Source organism: Cupressus sempervirens, chromosome 1 (genome assembly GCF_028749045.1).
Source record: "Cupressus sempervirens isolate cs-2001-9-10 chromosome 1, ASM2874904v1, whole genome shotgun sequence".
NCBI lineage: Eukaryota > Viridiplantae > Streptophyta > Pinopsida > Cupressales > Cupressaceae > Cupressus > Cupressus sempervirens.
In genome coordinates, this window is record NC_143118.1 from 173,392,771 (window position 1) to 173,408,008 (window position 15,238).

At 36.0% G+C, this 15,238-nt stretch overlaps 2 pseudogenes across 1 annotated transcript in view; both read left to right on the forward strand.

Annotated features, from left to right (window-relative positions):
- The window catches only part of LOC149576693 (uncharacterized), a 47,275-nt pseudogene that overhangs the window by 10,172 nt on the left and 21,865 nt on the right, over positions 1-15,238 (forward strand). The window lies entirely within an intron of this gene.
- LOC149576694 (iron-sulfur cluster assembly SufBD family protein ABCI8, chloroplastic pseudogene) lies at positions 1,111-1,621 on the forward strand (annotated as a pseudogene).

A 15,238-nucleotide genomic window follows, 5' to 3' on the forward strand; every position in this document is an offset into this window, starting at 1 on the left:
CCCTAGGTGTTGCCGTTAGCTCTCTTTGTAAACCCTTGGGACTTCATTCGAAGGGTATTTAAGTACGACATGTAGGAAGTTTGTAGTATGTGATTTGAATTATTTCTTTGTACTGCAAATTCTTGTTGGAATTTTGTATTGTTTTCCATTTCGGAAGTGGAAGATCTTCCCTACTTGGCTATTTCGATTTTGGTGGGATTCAACCCTCACCCTAATCCGTCTTGTATTACTTTGTTTCAAATATGACACATTTGGAGTGCCATCTTTGTTTTGCAAATATAATATTGTGGGTTTCGACAATAAATTGTTACATCTCTGTGTTGGCGGACGCTTCTGTGTTCGACTATTATTTGGTGCATTCGGTGAAGTATATCTTCCCCTCGGCATCTCCAGCTCACTTCCTTCGACACATTCCTCAAACAATATGATGACATCAGAACTTTCCCTTGGGCACCTTCCCTCGAGTACGTTCCCTTGCGTTTCCTCCGAAACTTTCCCTCGAGCACTTTCCCTTGAGTACGTTCCCTTCAAAACTTCCCTTCGGGCACTTTCCCTTGACATCTCCAAATCACTTCCTTTGGCATATACCCAAAACAATACCGTACCATTAGAACTTTCCCTCGGGTGTTTCCCTCGGGACTTTCCCTCGGGTGTTTCCCTCAGGACTTTCCCTCCAAAAAATTCCTTCGGGCACTTTTCCTCTAGTGTTTCCCTCGGGCACGCTCCCTCGGGTACTTTTCCTCGGGAACTTTTCTTCATGCACTTTCCCTTGAGACTTTCCACTATAAACTTTCCCTTGGGTACTTTCCCTTACGTGTTTCCCTCGGATGTTTCCCTCAGATATGTTCCCTCCACTACTTTCCCTCGGGAACTTTCCCTCAGGCACTTTCCCTCTTGTGCTCTCTCTCGGGTACTTTCCCTCGGGCACAGTTCTCCTTCTGGTTGAGTTTCCCTTTGGATTGAGATCCTCTTCCGACTGAGATTGCCTTCAGACTAGGATTACCCACGACCAAGATTTGTGCTCCCTACCGGTAACTTTTATGCAACTCTCAATTCAGTAGTATTGAGTGATGGGGCTTTTGTTGGATCCCTAAGGACACTGTGTCTCCCATGGAAATTTCTACTTATTTTAGGATCAATTCAATGGAGACCGGTTAGTTCGAGAGAACTCTTATTGTGGCCGATGGGAGGAGCTATGTGGGTTATCTAGAGGGATGCAGTGCACCTTCCTATGATACCAATCAGCTTCATGTTGTAGTTGTGGACCTATATTATCTAAGGGTGCTAAGAGTAAATACTCCACTGTGCAAAATTGGTATGCCAGAGATGAAAATGGCAGTGGTGGAATTTACAATTTTGTAACTAAAGAGGGGTTTATGTGATGCAAATAGGTCCAAGATATCTTGGACCCAAGTTGAGTCAGGGTCTGTAATCACTTGGAAGTATCCCAATGTGATTTTGAAAAGAAATGATAGCATTGGAGAACTCTATACAATGGACCTGACAAAGAATTATCAATAGGTAGATACGGGGACAAAGATGATTTGTGTGGGAAAAGAATACAAGGAGCAGGATAGTCTCTAAAGGTATCTCTACTAGATCAACGTCTGACCTCATGTAAACCATAGTCCACATCAAGCTGCCAACAACACTCGTGTAAGGTAATCTAGACATGTCCTCCATTTCAATAGGAAATAACCACTTGCAAGTTGTCATGCTAAATTTCCCCAGCATAGAATTAACATACTTCTTTTGGCTCATCCTAATTTTTCTGCTAGCTCTACCTCTAATGATCTCAATCCCAAGACTATATCTAGCGTCACCTAGACCTTTCATTTCAAATTGTGCTACTAACTGAGACTTCAAATCTGAAATCATTATTTTACCATTCTTGAAAACAACATATCATACACACACAAGACTATTATAAGAATGTGAACATTTTCAAATTTATATATACACAATGGTCAAATTTAGTTCTTAGAAATCCCAAGGACAACACACAATTGTCAAAATTTTGATACGACATTCTAGGAGACTATTTTAAACCATACAAAGATTTCTTCAACTTACAAACAAGGTTTTCTTTACCTTTCCCAATAAAATGCTCTGGTTGTGACATATAAACTTCCTCCTCCAAATCATCATTAAGGAATGTTGCCTCCACATCTATTTGCTCAACTTCAAAACCCTAAGCTTCTACAAGTGATAACAAGAATCAAATGGATGTTAGCTTTGCTATATGAGAGAACATTTCACCATAATCAATTCTCTCCACCTGCGAATACCCTTTCATGACCAACCATGCCTCCTTTTGTGACCAATCGTGCCTTGTACTTCTTAGCATTGCCATTTGGACCCAATTTCTTCTTGAACACCCATTTACATCCAATAGGTTTGCATCCTTCATGCAAAGGTACCAGATCCCATGTAGCATTCTTCTACAATGTTGTTGCCTCTTCATTCATGACTTTCATCTAGGAATCTGCATCGTTCATACCCATAGTCTCTCTAATAGTCCTAGGCTCATTAGTGTTAGCAATCAAAGAAAATATACAATTGGTATCGAACAAAGAATATCCAAACCTTTCAAGTGAATAACTATATCTATTAGGTTGCTGCCTATCACAAGTAGATCTCCTCAAAGTTTGAGGTTGAGGTTTTTTTTCTTCTTCATAACTTTTAGAGCTGCTTGAGCTCTCATCATTTTCAAGTCCATCAAGAGCTTGTAGTTCTTCCTTAGTGGTAGAAGGATTATAAACCACTAACATTTTTTGTTTCTCTTCTTTCTTTGGTAGAAAATCAACTATGGAAGGTCTCAACTCATGAAATATCACACTTCTACTATAGAGAAACTTCTCTGCAACTGGATCCAAAAACTTGTAACCTTTCACATTGACACCATAGCCAATGAAGATACACTTAAGTGCTTTGTTCTCCAATTTTGTTCTTTTCTCACTTGGAACATGAGCATATGTCTCACAACCAAAGTCTATAAGATGTCTCAATGACGGCTTCTTGCTAGACCATGACTCCATGGGTGTTTTTTGAACAAGTGCTGAAGTAGGAGCTCTGTTAATTAAAGAACATGCAATGGCTACAACTTCAACCGAAAACCTTTGTTCAAGCCCAACACCACGTAACATACTCTTACCCCTCTCCATCAGTGTTTTTTTCATCATCTCTACAGCTCCATTTTCCTCTTGGGCGTATGGAATTGTCTTATGTCTTTCAATGCCACGATCATTACAGAACTTGTCTAATTTTGTTGAACAAAACTCACCGCCATTATCAGTCCTCTATCGCTTAATTTTTCCACTAGTTTGATTTTCAACCAAGGACTCAAATTCCTTATGTAATAACCCTAACTGGTTATAATTTCAAAATACATCAATTATTCAGATGTTTGACAATTCGTCAAACACTTGGCAAGTGAACTCGAAACTCAAGAAAATGAACTGGAGATGGATAGATGCACATAATTGTATATAATACCAATATGATAATTGACTCTCCACTCTTTCAATAATTTGATACATTCACAAATTGACTGGAAATTGATATCAAAATATTGGCAAACAATTAATGAGCAACTCCCCACTTTATTAAATTCCTTAGCACAATTTCATTTATTGGACATGACACAATAGTGTTGCAAGTAGACACAATAAATCTGGAAATGAAATATACAATAACTAACCATCTTCCTTATCAAACGCAGCTTGGAATGTAATGCCTAGATGGATTCCAATCTCTTCAAATTTTAATCTTAGCACAACCAAATGAATTGCAGCCTCCCAATCCTACAAATCTGAAACTCATCTAACCAAACGCTGCCTGTAGACTTCAATAATCAGCCAATCGCTTCGAACAGAAAATGCAAGTACAAATTTAATAATTTTTCCCAATGCCAGTGAAATTCTTCAACATAGAACTCTCCTTAGCTACAGTAAAATAGTAGAAGAAATGGTCAATTGTATACCTCAGCACAATTGCCAATGCCAACTCAGAACAAAATCTCAAATTTGAATCTGCAATACTTCAGCTATAGATCCAATGGAACAACTCAGCATTCAGACCCTTGTACTTCAACAAAGGCACAAAAATCAGAACTCAGAAGAAGCCACAAAGGCAACAAAAGAAAATAAATATTCAAGCATGCTTTTCTTAACAAATGGGCTTGTATTTATAACCTCTAGATTTCCTTTTGTTGCCAAAATGTAACTTCATTCAGGAAGCTTCACCACACAACATTAATTAGAAGCTTCCATTAGAGTCTCTCACTTGACTTGGCTTAACTAATTAATAAATGACACTTTCCACTGATAACTCAACCTTCAACTTAAGCAAAATTATAAAGTTAAATTATAACTTTATAATAAGCCATTTAATTATTTAATAATAATTTGGCCACTAAAAATATAATAACTCCCAAAATACTCATCATTTAAATATGCCGTCTGAAATAGGAGTCATACCTATTATTTTTCCATGTGACCAAATGCACTTTCCGAAAAATAGAAAGGGTCCATCTCAATCAACACCAAATTGCCACAAATAGTAAGTACACAAAACTAAGCTCAAGCGAAGTCCAATCTGAGCCAAATGAAGAGCAACTAGTAGCTTACTGAAATGTGAAGAAGCTAAGACCTTCTTAAGCCAAGCCACTACCTCAAAAGACCCTCGATCCACAACAATTAGCCTACGAGGATTACAATAATAGGCTAATCCTTGAAATTTCTGATACTGACAAAAATGGGGACATTACACCTTAAACCAACTAAAATCTTCAGATTTACTAACGAGGAAATATACAAATGTCCTACTATAATCATCTATAAATAAGACAAAGTATACGAATCTAGATATCGAAGGAACATAAACTGGACCAAACAAATCGAAATGAATATAATCCAAAACCCTAGAAGACTTATGAGAACTGGAATTAAAAGAACATGGCGTTGTTTACCATAAACACAGTGTTCACAGAAGTTGAACTCTAGATTACAATCATCAAGGCCTTCAACAAGGCTCTTACATTTTAGGGCTCTAGGACGCTTGTCCTGAATGTGACGAATTCTTTGGTGCCATAATGTTGACTTCTCAGTTGGGAGCTTCATCTCCAAAGTATTTGCACCCTTAGGTACCTAGAAAACACGACCATCAAATATAGAAACAACTTCTTTCTTTGCTTGATTTGATGGTGAGGATGCCGAATCCAAAGCCCTTTTCCTAGACTTCACAAAAGCACTATTGCACTAAACCATGCATGCATCTAGCCTATACAAGGTGCCAATTCGAACACCATTAGAAAACACCATTGAGCCTCTTGTCATCTTGCATCCACGACTTTAGAAAACAATCTACACACCCACATCACTAAGCTTGCTGACTAAAAGCAGGTTCCCATGCCAAACTAGGGATATGCATCACACCATCCATCCCCTAAACTCCACCATTAGGGAATTTGATCTTGACTCTACCATGCCTAACAATATTCAAGTGAGAATTATCACCCAAATACACTTTCCCACTATCAAACTTTTCATACTTTGAAAACTAATCTCTGTGAGATGTCATGTGTAAAGAAGGATCTGAATTTATCAACGACACATCTTCTGATGCATGTGTTGCCAAGACTGTGACAAAAGAATCTACATCATCTGGAGAGAATTTTTCAAAGTTAGAATCAAAGAAATCCCTTTTACCTTTCTTTGTCTTCTTCTCTTCGCACTCTTTTTGGAGATGACTAGGTTTGCCACAGTTCCAACATTTTACCTTGGACTTTTTACTAGGAGATTTAGATTTTCTAGGAGACTTTGATTTACCCTTCTTGTCCTTCTTGGATTTCTCCATTGTTCGACCACAGGCAACTAGGGCCTCCTTAGCCATCTCAACATATTTTCTTCGTGTCTCTTCATATAAAAACAAACCAACCACATTCTCCAATATGAACATAGTTGTTATGGTTCCAGTGATCATAACAAGGCGATCTCATAAGTTCGACAAAGAACATAACAAAAGAATACATTTATCTTAATTATCAATGTTATCACCAACAAAACTCAACAAAGTAACTAACATATTGAATACATTCAAGTGATCAACAATGAAACCTTCTTACTCCATCCTTAGAGAATACAACTTTTTTTGCAGGAATAACTTATTAACCAAGGATTTCCCTTAATAAATATCACCAAGCTTCTTCCAAAGATCAGCTGCAATTTTCTCTTCATGGACATTCAAGAGCACTAAATCAGCCAAATAGAGTCTTATTGAACTCTTGGCTTTTCAATTCACCTTATCCCAATCATCTTGTGACATAGCTTTGGGTTTCATTGAAGAAACCACAACCCAGATATATCTATCTACAAGCATGTCCTCCTGTTTGAGTTTCCACAACTCAAAATTGCTGCCATTAAATTTATCCATCTCTACTTTGGTGGATGTACCCTCCATATCTAACTCGTAATAAGATTATGAAAAAAATAATATGCAAAACTTCCATTGAGACTAGATCAGCACAAAAACCCTTCTACAGAACAATAATAACAAAGTTGACATGACTTTGATTCCAGTTGAAAGGAAGCCTAGTGTGAAAATACTTCCAAATGCTAAATCTAATAGGAAAGATAGTGCAGAAAAATTCTTACAAAACTTTGACTATCACAAATTAGACCCACATAAGTTGGATTTAAAACAATAAACACATAACATCAGATCCGTGGGAAAAACCTTTGGGGAAAAAACCAACCACCCCAAAGCTAGGCCCAGTGGTACTATTAGCAACAAAGTAGTTACATTACAATTTCAAGAACCATTGCTCTCCAAGAGTAATCAGTTGTGATATATAAATCTAGAATAATTTCGGCAGCTTTACAATGCTCTTCAAATACTCCTCTCTCACAATTCTCTTCAGCAATACATTGTGTTTATAAAGTTTTTGTATAAAAGGAAACTGCTTCTAAATTGTCTATATTCAATGCTTTTACAACCTATTTCTAGAAACTTCCTTTATATATATCTCTTGCATAAAATACAAATCCAAGTGAATATACCGAAAGATAAACTTTCTAATTTTCGCTCCAAGTCTATCCTTGTAGAAGATTTGGTCCTATTAAGCATCTTTCCAAAAATGCATAAAAAATAAAACAATAAAGGATCCTAAGGTTGAGTCACCCTGTCCCCACATATGTCTTCGGTATGGGTGCACTTGGCTAGAGAAATTGCATCATCATTATCATGGACACTTATCTGTGTCTATTCTGCAAGTTGTTTAATTCCTTTAGATAGAAAACATTCACAATAGACTAAAGAAGTGTTAGCTTGAATGCTGATGATATTCCTATGGGGGAGGATCCTAGCATTGCTAAAAAGATGATACAATGATTGTGTGTTGCATTTATGATAGAGTTTGTCATTGATGTCAACATACTAGTTATTCTGTGAAGACTAACAAAGAAATTAGATAGAAATTGGTTTTGTGAGGATCGAGGACTTGAGATAATGTTCTACAAAGTGTACTGATGTTACAGTTGAGAGCGCATAAAGAAATATGAAGACAATGGACAATTATTCAAGATTTATTGAAGACAGTGTTCAGATAGAGTTCTTGTGCAGTGGTTATTGTTGTTTGGATTATATCTCCTAAAAAAAATAGGATGTGGTTATGCGGACTTGGATAGAGGTAGAAGACATGCTGAAGACGCTATGGTTAAATGCACACATCCAGATGAGCATCGAGTGAAGAGTTATGAAGACTGTGAGTCGATAGTTATGCGTAATTGTGAAAAGATGTAAAGATGTAATGTAACTGATGTAGAGCAAGGTAGTAGAATTCCCAAAGGAGATGTCTTGGCCCCCAACAAATAATCACATAGTGGAAGAATAACAATAATACAAAGATATAGATCCAAAATAATGTCAATTTTCATAATATAATCATAAGATTCACATCTAATATGCCTAGCTGTAAGGCCTTCTAGGTTATAGCGAAATACATAAGAAAATACAACTCTCCAAGATCTCGCAAGATCCAAACCCTAGCTAGCCCAGATTCACAATCTGGTAGAAACTCCAAGAAGAATCTAAACTTGTGCTCGCAAACCACTAAGCAACCTTCTTGTTTCCCAAGTCGCAACTACTAGCTCTTCTCAAACTTCGCTCCTCTTAGCTACTCCTCTCTAGCTGACCTCCATGTTGGATCCCATGTTCAATTCCACACTCCATACTGAATGAATAATGATCAAGACACAAGTTACATTAAATAATGCCACCTATTAAATGCCCTTTCCCTCTTTTCTCCATTTTTATTTATTTATTATTTTTCTTCTATTTTTCATCACTTTCTCTCTCCTCCACAAATGTTTTTTTCCTTTTTTTTTTCATTTAAATTTTTTTATGCCCCCTTTTATTTTTTGATGCAAGATGCTCCTGCATTATTAACGTGTAAATGTAATATCTTAAGATGGTCCTATATTGTAATTGTAAATTGGGAAAGCCTCAAGGCTGACTCAATAATTAGTTTTAGGACTTGGTATAAAAGGAACGATTATTTCCTTGCAGTAGTGTGTGAGATAGTGGCATTGTGGTTATTATGTGTAATGCAAGTATGCAAACTTGTATACGAGATCCAACAAACTTGATATTGAATATCTTTTGATCAAAGAAGTGTTTGGTGTAGTTGAGGCACGGTGAGCAAAAAAGACACTGTATTCGGAAAAGAAGTTGCTGTTGGACAGTTGTTTACTTGTATTATTGTGAGAAGGATAGTACTAAGGCTAGTTGGATAGTGAGTTTGGTGATCTTGCCCTAAAGCTGTTTAGACACTGGGTCCTTTTGTCTTCCACAACTTCTAACAGGGTTGGAATCTCCTAACAAGGATTCAAAGTCTCAAAACATGGACTGATATGTATTGAATGTATTTCATTGATTCTTAATGAGATCCATCCTTTTACAAGGGACTTATATATATTAGTACATCATTTTGTGGGTACCATCCCCACCGTGGTTTTTCCTAGTTAACAAATATGACGTTATTGTGTATGGTGATCTTGCTATGGTTGTTGCATCTACTGTTTACATGTTTTGGAATTAATAAGGATATTGAGAATTATTTTAATTGCGTAACTGATTCACCCCCCCTCCCCTCTCAGTTATCTTGGTGTACTTTACTTTCTAACAAGAAGAACAAGACAAAACATACTACACTTGATGAATTTACCTTGAAGAATCAATTACATGGGATCTGATTTCAATTATGATAGCATAGTTTTCTATTTTCCAGCTGTCCATTGTGCGAACATGCATTGTTGGTAATACACGGGAGAAGAGCCCCTTCTAGGCTGCAATGCTAAGGGAGCAAATATCTTCATTCCTAAAATATGAATCGCTATTTGAAAGGTGTTGTCACTCAACATCATGGTGAGTGGTGAGAAAAGGTATGCTTAAAGTCACTATCCTCCTAATTTAGTGTAACTAGTGGTGCATAGTGATGGCTACCACCAAGTGGCAAAAAGCCTTTGCAACTTTTTCCTCTTGTTGCAAAGTTTTTATAGGTTTTTGTTTTTTCGGTAACCGCTCACTCTTCCACTCAAGATTTCTCTGTAAGTGAGATATCTTTCTAGTTGCTGCTGACTATTCAGTTACCCCTGATTCGGTGAGTCAATAGAATGGCTTACATTATTCTCCTCACTTAAAAGTTTTGAACTCGTGATTGAAAACTAGTTTATTTGACAACTAACTTGAGCCAAAACTAAAATATCAAGAAACTTAAGAATTCAACTTTTATTTTATATATTTTTTATTGATGCAAGAGCCTTTTCCCTTGCATGCTGCAACATCAGACATCCAAGTAAGAGTTTTCACTAAATGATAGAACATCCTTTTGACCCAAGCTATTAATCTTGGTAGTGGCTTGAGTTCATTTTGCTGGTTTAGCCAAACAAAATTTGGGGTTAGGTTTGTTTTGGGGTTGTCCATATATAAAAGTTACATATATAAGACTTTTCTTTAATCAATATAAATAAGTAAAACTATATATTAATATAAATATAATTATAACTTATAACAATACTCATAGTTGTTAATATACAGAAGAATTTAGCAGTACTAATTACAAATAAGTTTAATTAATATTATAATATTCTTATAGTTATTCCAACCAAGCTTACCCTAACTTATTTTGTTAAAGTTATTAGTAATCACAACTTGTTCACTTACATTAATAAATATTATAATATATAAATTCATTTATAATCTTTCTTTCTGTCTCCTAGACCTCTATACCTATTCATATTTATTGTGTAATTTTCCATGAGTTATTTTCAACCATAGTTACATATTCAAACTTTGTGCTAATAGAAAACTGATTTTACCTACGGTTCCAGATCTTAAGTATTGCCAAGTTTTGAAGATATTCAAAGCTCATGGTTTAGGATATTCATAGCATCAAAAACAAAAATCACAATATGTTCAAAGGCTTGAGCTTATCTAGTTAAAGAATTGAGTTCTCATTGTGTAGACCCAAGCTCAAATTTGAAATGGACATTTAATATAATATTCAAAGTTGTTACTATTGAAGATTGTAGCTATGATAGAGATCTTTATCTCTAATTTTATGAAATAGACACACAACAGTTATGGTCATTTTCAGCTGAAGAAGTTATTTATAATAATATTTAAAATTATATTACATTTAGAGATACGTTTCATGCAAAGAGAGATGCATTTGGAGATATGAAAAGATTTGTTTTTGGAAATTGAAGAGACCTTTGGTTATGATATGAAGAGTCTATCAATTCTGTATATATTTGTGATTGCATTGTGACAATTGCAATCAAGCAAACGCATTGTATTTGAACATTTTATTATCAATAAAAGTGACTATTTTGTGTGGTTGGGTTTTTCCCTTCAAGTGGAAGGGTTTTCCTAGGATAATCTTGGGTGTCTTTTGTATCCATCTTTGTTGTTCCTTGTTGATGTTATCATAATTTTTGGGCTAAACATTAACGGTTACTCCTGCTCTTCCATAGTTAGTTTCGAATATAGAGGTGGTTTCTAAATAAGTGGATTTCTAAGTTGTGATTTTTGGTCTTCCATAGGTGGTTTCTTGAGTCATTTTTCAAAGGAGCAGGGATTTGTCTCATTTTTTTGTTTACAAGTGCTTGTATTGGTGTTACGTTGATGCTTGTATGAGCATAATATTCATAAACAATTAGCATTATCAAAAAAATCATAATCATGAACTATGGTAGAAAGGAGGTTATTTAGCCCAAAATTACTAGCTCTATGTGGAGTCATGTGCTTGTATTTCATACAAGTCTATAAATATTGCTACATCCTATTCTGATCTAATCACACCTCGCCCATCAAAGATGGGACCTCTACTTTCGTTCACTTGCCCCTCTTGTTTTGGCTTTATTGGTAGCTCTAATTTTAATCTCCTAAGGGTCCTCGTATTCCCATTGAGAAAGGGTAAGTTTTGCCAAGTTTTAGGTTTTGATTCCCTATCTTGTAAGCTCCCAATTTTGGTTTATTTTCTAGTTCTTGTGTTTCTAAGTTGAAGCCTTTGAGCGAGAGCCTAGGAGAAGTCAGAGTCTTTTTGAAGCCCTTGTTTTTGTCATCAGAAATTATTTCAGAATCAGATAAGAAAGCAATTCTGTCATTGCCCCAAAAGCACACTTGAGCTCATTTTCAGCCTAGTTGTGGAATGATAAAAAGACAAGAAAATCCTTTAGAAGTGTCAAACCGCACACCAATGCAAATTTAGCTTGGTCTTAAAAACTTTCAAATAAAAGAAAATCCTTGCATGCTAGCAAAGTGCAGCCACAGTGAGGAAAGGTCTACAAAATAAGAAAAACTCCACAGTGGAGAACAAATCGTGCTCAAGCACAAAATACTCTTGATGAAGGAATGTTCCGAAAGGGTGAATATTGTCCATAATAATGATGTCGAAATTTGTAATCCAAATGGTCAAATGTAAGCAATGTAAATGGCAAAAGACCCCTAGGGACAAGTGTTTCATCCATTGTCAAGAATCTAGACCTATTTTTGTAAGGAATTTAAGGGGAACATTTATACTAAGAGTTGGATTTAGAAGCAAAAGACCCTTCTAGATGAAATCCCAAAAGACCCTTGGAAATCTATCCGATTCCTAGAGTTTCAAATTTGGTAATGAATATGCATATAGTTGAGACAAGAGAAATCTAGAATGAAAGAAATTGGACAAAACTATCCAAGGTGGTAAATTGTAATGATGAGGGAATGTTTTAAAAGGTTTGTTCATTGAGAATGAGGAATCATGAACAACGCAATGAACAAATATTGTAAAGAAGTTGTTCAAAAAGAAGATACGTGCCTAATCAAGGGAGTAATGTAGGGTCTGTATATCCACTATTGAACCACCACTTGCATAGAGGAAAGAAAGATTGTAGTCTAGGTGTTGGGATTGTTCCAATATACAAAATTAAAATATTGATTTTAAGCGTAGAACACAAGAAGGTATGGGTTTGAAGAGGTAAGATCCTTGGTTGCCTCTCAAATGCACACAAGAGAAATAGCTCCTGCTAATGAAGATTTGTTGAAAGCTAGGTGCACATATCCAACACAAACAAGTGATGAACAACAAAAACATCCATTGGAAATCTTTGGTAGCGCTCATGACATATTTAAGAATAATTTACACGTAAAGAAACACCCCATGGTGATTCGAAACATTAAAAAACAAGATACCCACATATAGTTAGAGTTTTTAATTTAGATTGAGAAATAAGAGTGAGCATAACTGCAAGAATAATAAAGAAAGTTTTAAATTGCCACATGCTTAAAGGCTATTAGGGAGAAGACACTACTCTAACACAATAAAGAATTTGCTCAACATATAACAAATTTTATGGAAATAATCTCGTCAAATGAAATGAGTCTACTAAATGCCCATAACTGTGCTCACAGTGTATATCCTTGTGAATCAATGAAAGTCTTGCAAAATACGTGTCACTCGATAGATGAATTATCTGTCAAGACCGCCTAAGATCTCCCAAGCACATTTCTGTTGTGCTTGAGGAATGGTGACAAGGAAAAAATGTGTGGCTATACTACAAAATTGCGCTTGAGTGCATTTCTACCTAGGTCACAAAATATTGCTATGCTTTAAAAAATCCTTCACCTAGCCTAAAATGTGCCCAAGTGCAATTCAACTATGTCAAAGGAAATTTTCAAGCCATGGGAATTTTTAAGCTTTTCCTTCAAGGCCGTGATGCTCTAATACCAATTGTTAGAAAGTAAAGTCCACTAAGATAATTGAGAAGGGGGGTGGTGAATCAGTTATCTAATTGATATAACTTTTATCAGCCATATTAAACTTTAAACATGTGAACAATATAATTAGTAACCATAAGGAGATAAACACAAACAATAACACCAGATATGTTAACTAAGGAAACCCTTGATTAGAGGGGAAACCCCGGTGGGGATGGTACCCAGAAAATGATGTACTAATATAAATGTTCCTTCCAAGAGGATGGACTGTGTTAGGAGCCAATGAATTACATTTAGTAAATATTAGTCCTTGTTAGGAGACTTTGAATCCTTCTGAGGAGATTTCAACACTGTTAGGAGTTGTAGAAGGTAGATGGACCCATTGTCCAAACAACTTCAGAAGCAAGACCACCCAACTCACTATCCAACTGACCTCTGTATTATTCCTTTCAGAAATAGAAATGAAATTGATCTCCACAACTCGAACTCTTTGTCTATCCTCTTACTATGCCAATACTGCACCAAATACCTTTCAAATCTCAGTACTAGATCTTCAAATTCGCATCACACTGATCCCTTTGATTGCTTACTTGCATTTATCAACTTTGCATATCCAATACAAGTTCGCTTACACTTGCATACATTTTTACACTTCATCACAAAGAAAATAAACTTCCTTCATACCATATCCTCAAAATATTTCTTTGAGTCGGCCTTGAGGCTTTCCCAATTAATTATAATAGGACCTCATTAAGATAGTACGATTCATTACATCTTTTCACAATTACAAAACATTGTCGGCTCACAGTAATTACAAATTTTCACATGTGCAACCTTGGACCTTGTGCACTTGCTCATGTCATCATTAGGCTATCTCGTCACTATCTAACTTCGCTCATCACGATTTTATCGTTGTTAGGAGATACAATCTGAACAACAAAAACCACTTCTCAGGTAATTTGTCTGTACACTATATTTTATAAATCACAAATAACTTTCACATGTCTTTGACTTTCTTCACGTGTACTTGTCCACATTATCAGGACATACTGTAGAGCATATCCTGAACTGCGCTTGACCTCATCATCAATACACAACTTGTATGATTTCATTCTTTGTCTGCTACTCTGTTAGTATTTACAGAAACAATACTATGTTGACATCAATGGAAAACACAGTCATGAATGCAACATGTCAATCCTGCTAACAAACTCTCTAACTGTTCCAACAACGCTTAGGATACTCCCCCAAAGGAATACCATCAGCATTTATGCTAACCATCTCCCCCTTTGGCATTGATGGCAACATCGATGAAAAATATCTAAGTTCAAAGAATACCAAATTCAACTCTACTGCTCCCATTTTTTCAAATCCTCTTCATCAATCAAATCTGAAATTTACAGGAACAACTCTTCATCTGCGCTTCCTCATGCTTACATAGATGGCATCAATTGTTCGCACTTCTCCCCCATTGATATAACTCAATGTGATTATACATCTCCCTATGCATTCTCTCCCCTATATACATCTCCCACATTCTGTCAAATGATGTTTTTCATGCAATCTCTCCCTCATTGACATCAATGACAAAGGCATCATTATGTCAATCAACTGCTCAAAGTCTTCAACCAGCTCAAGTGTCCAAAGACACTGTTTCATACCAGCTACCAATAGTCCTTAGTGACTCTTCTCAATCATAGATGCTCCCCCATACAAGAAGCATTAACATTCAGTCTAGATAAACAATAGTGCTCTATACAATTGGATTGATGCAATTTATGCATCATCTACTTTGAAGTAGGCAGGGGCATAACCCCAAGCATACCTCACAAATACTCAAATGTATCCTTAGGCAAAGGCTTCATAAAAATATCTGCAATCTTCTCATTGGTATTAACATACTCTAATCTGATCTCTTTCTCTGCAACTTTCTCTCCTAGTACATGAGACTTGATAGATATATGCTTAGTCTTAGAATGTA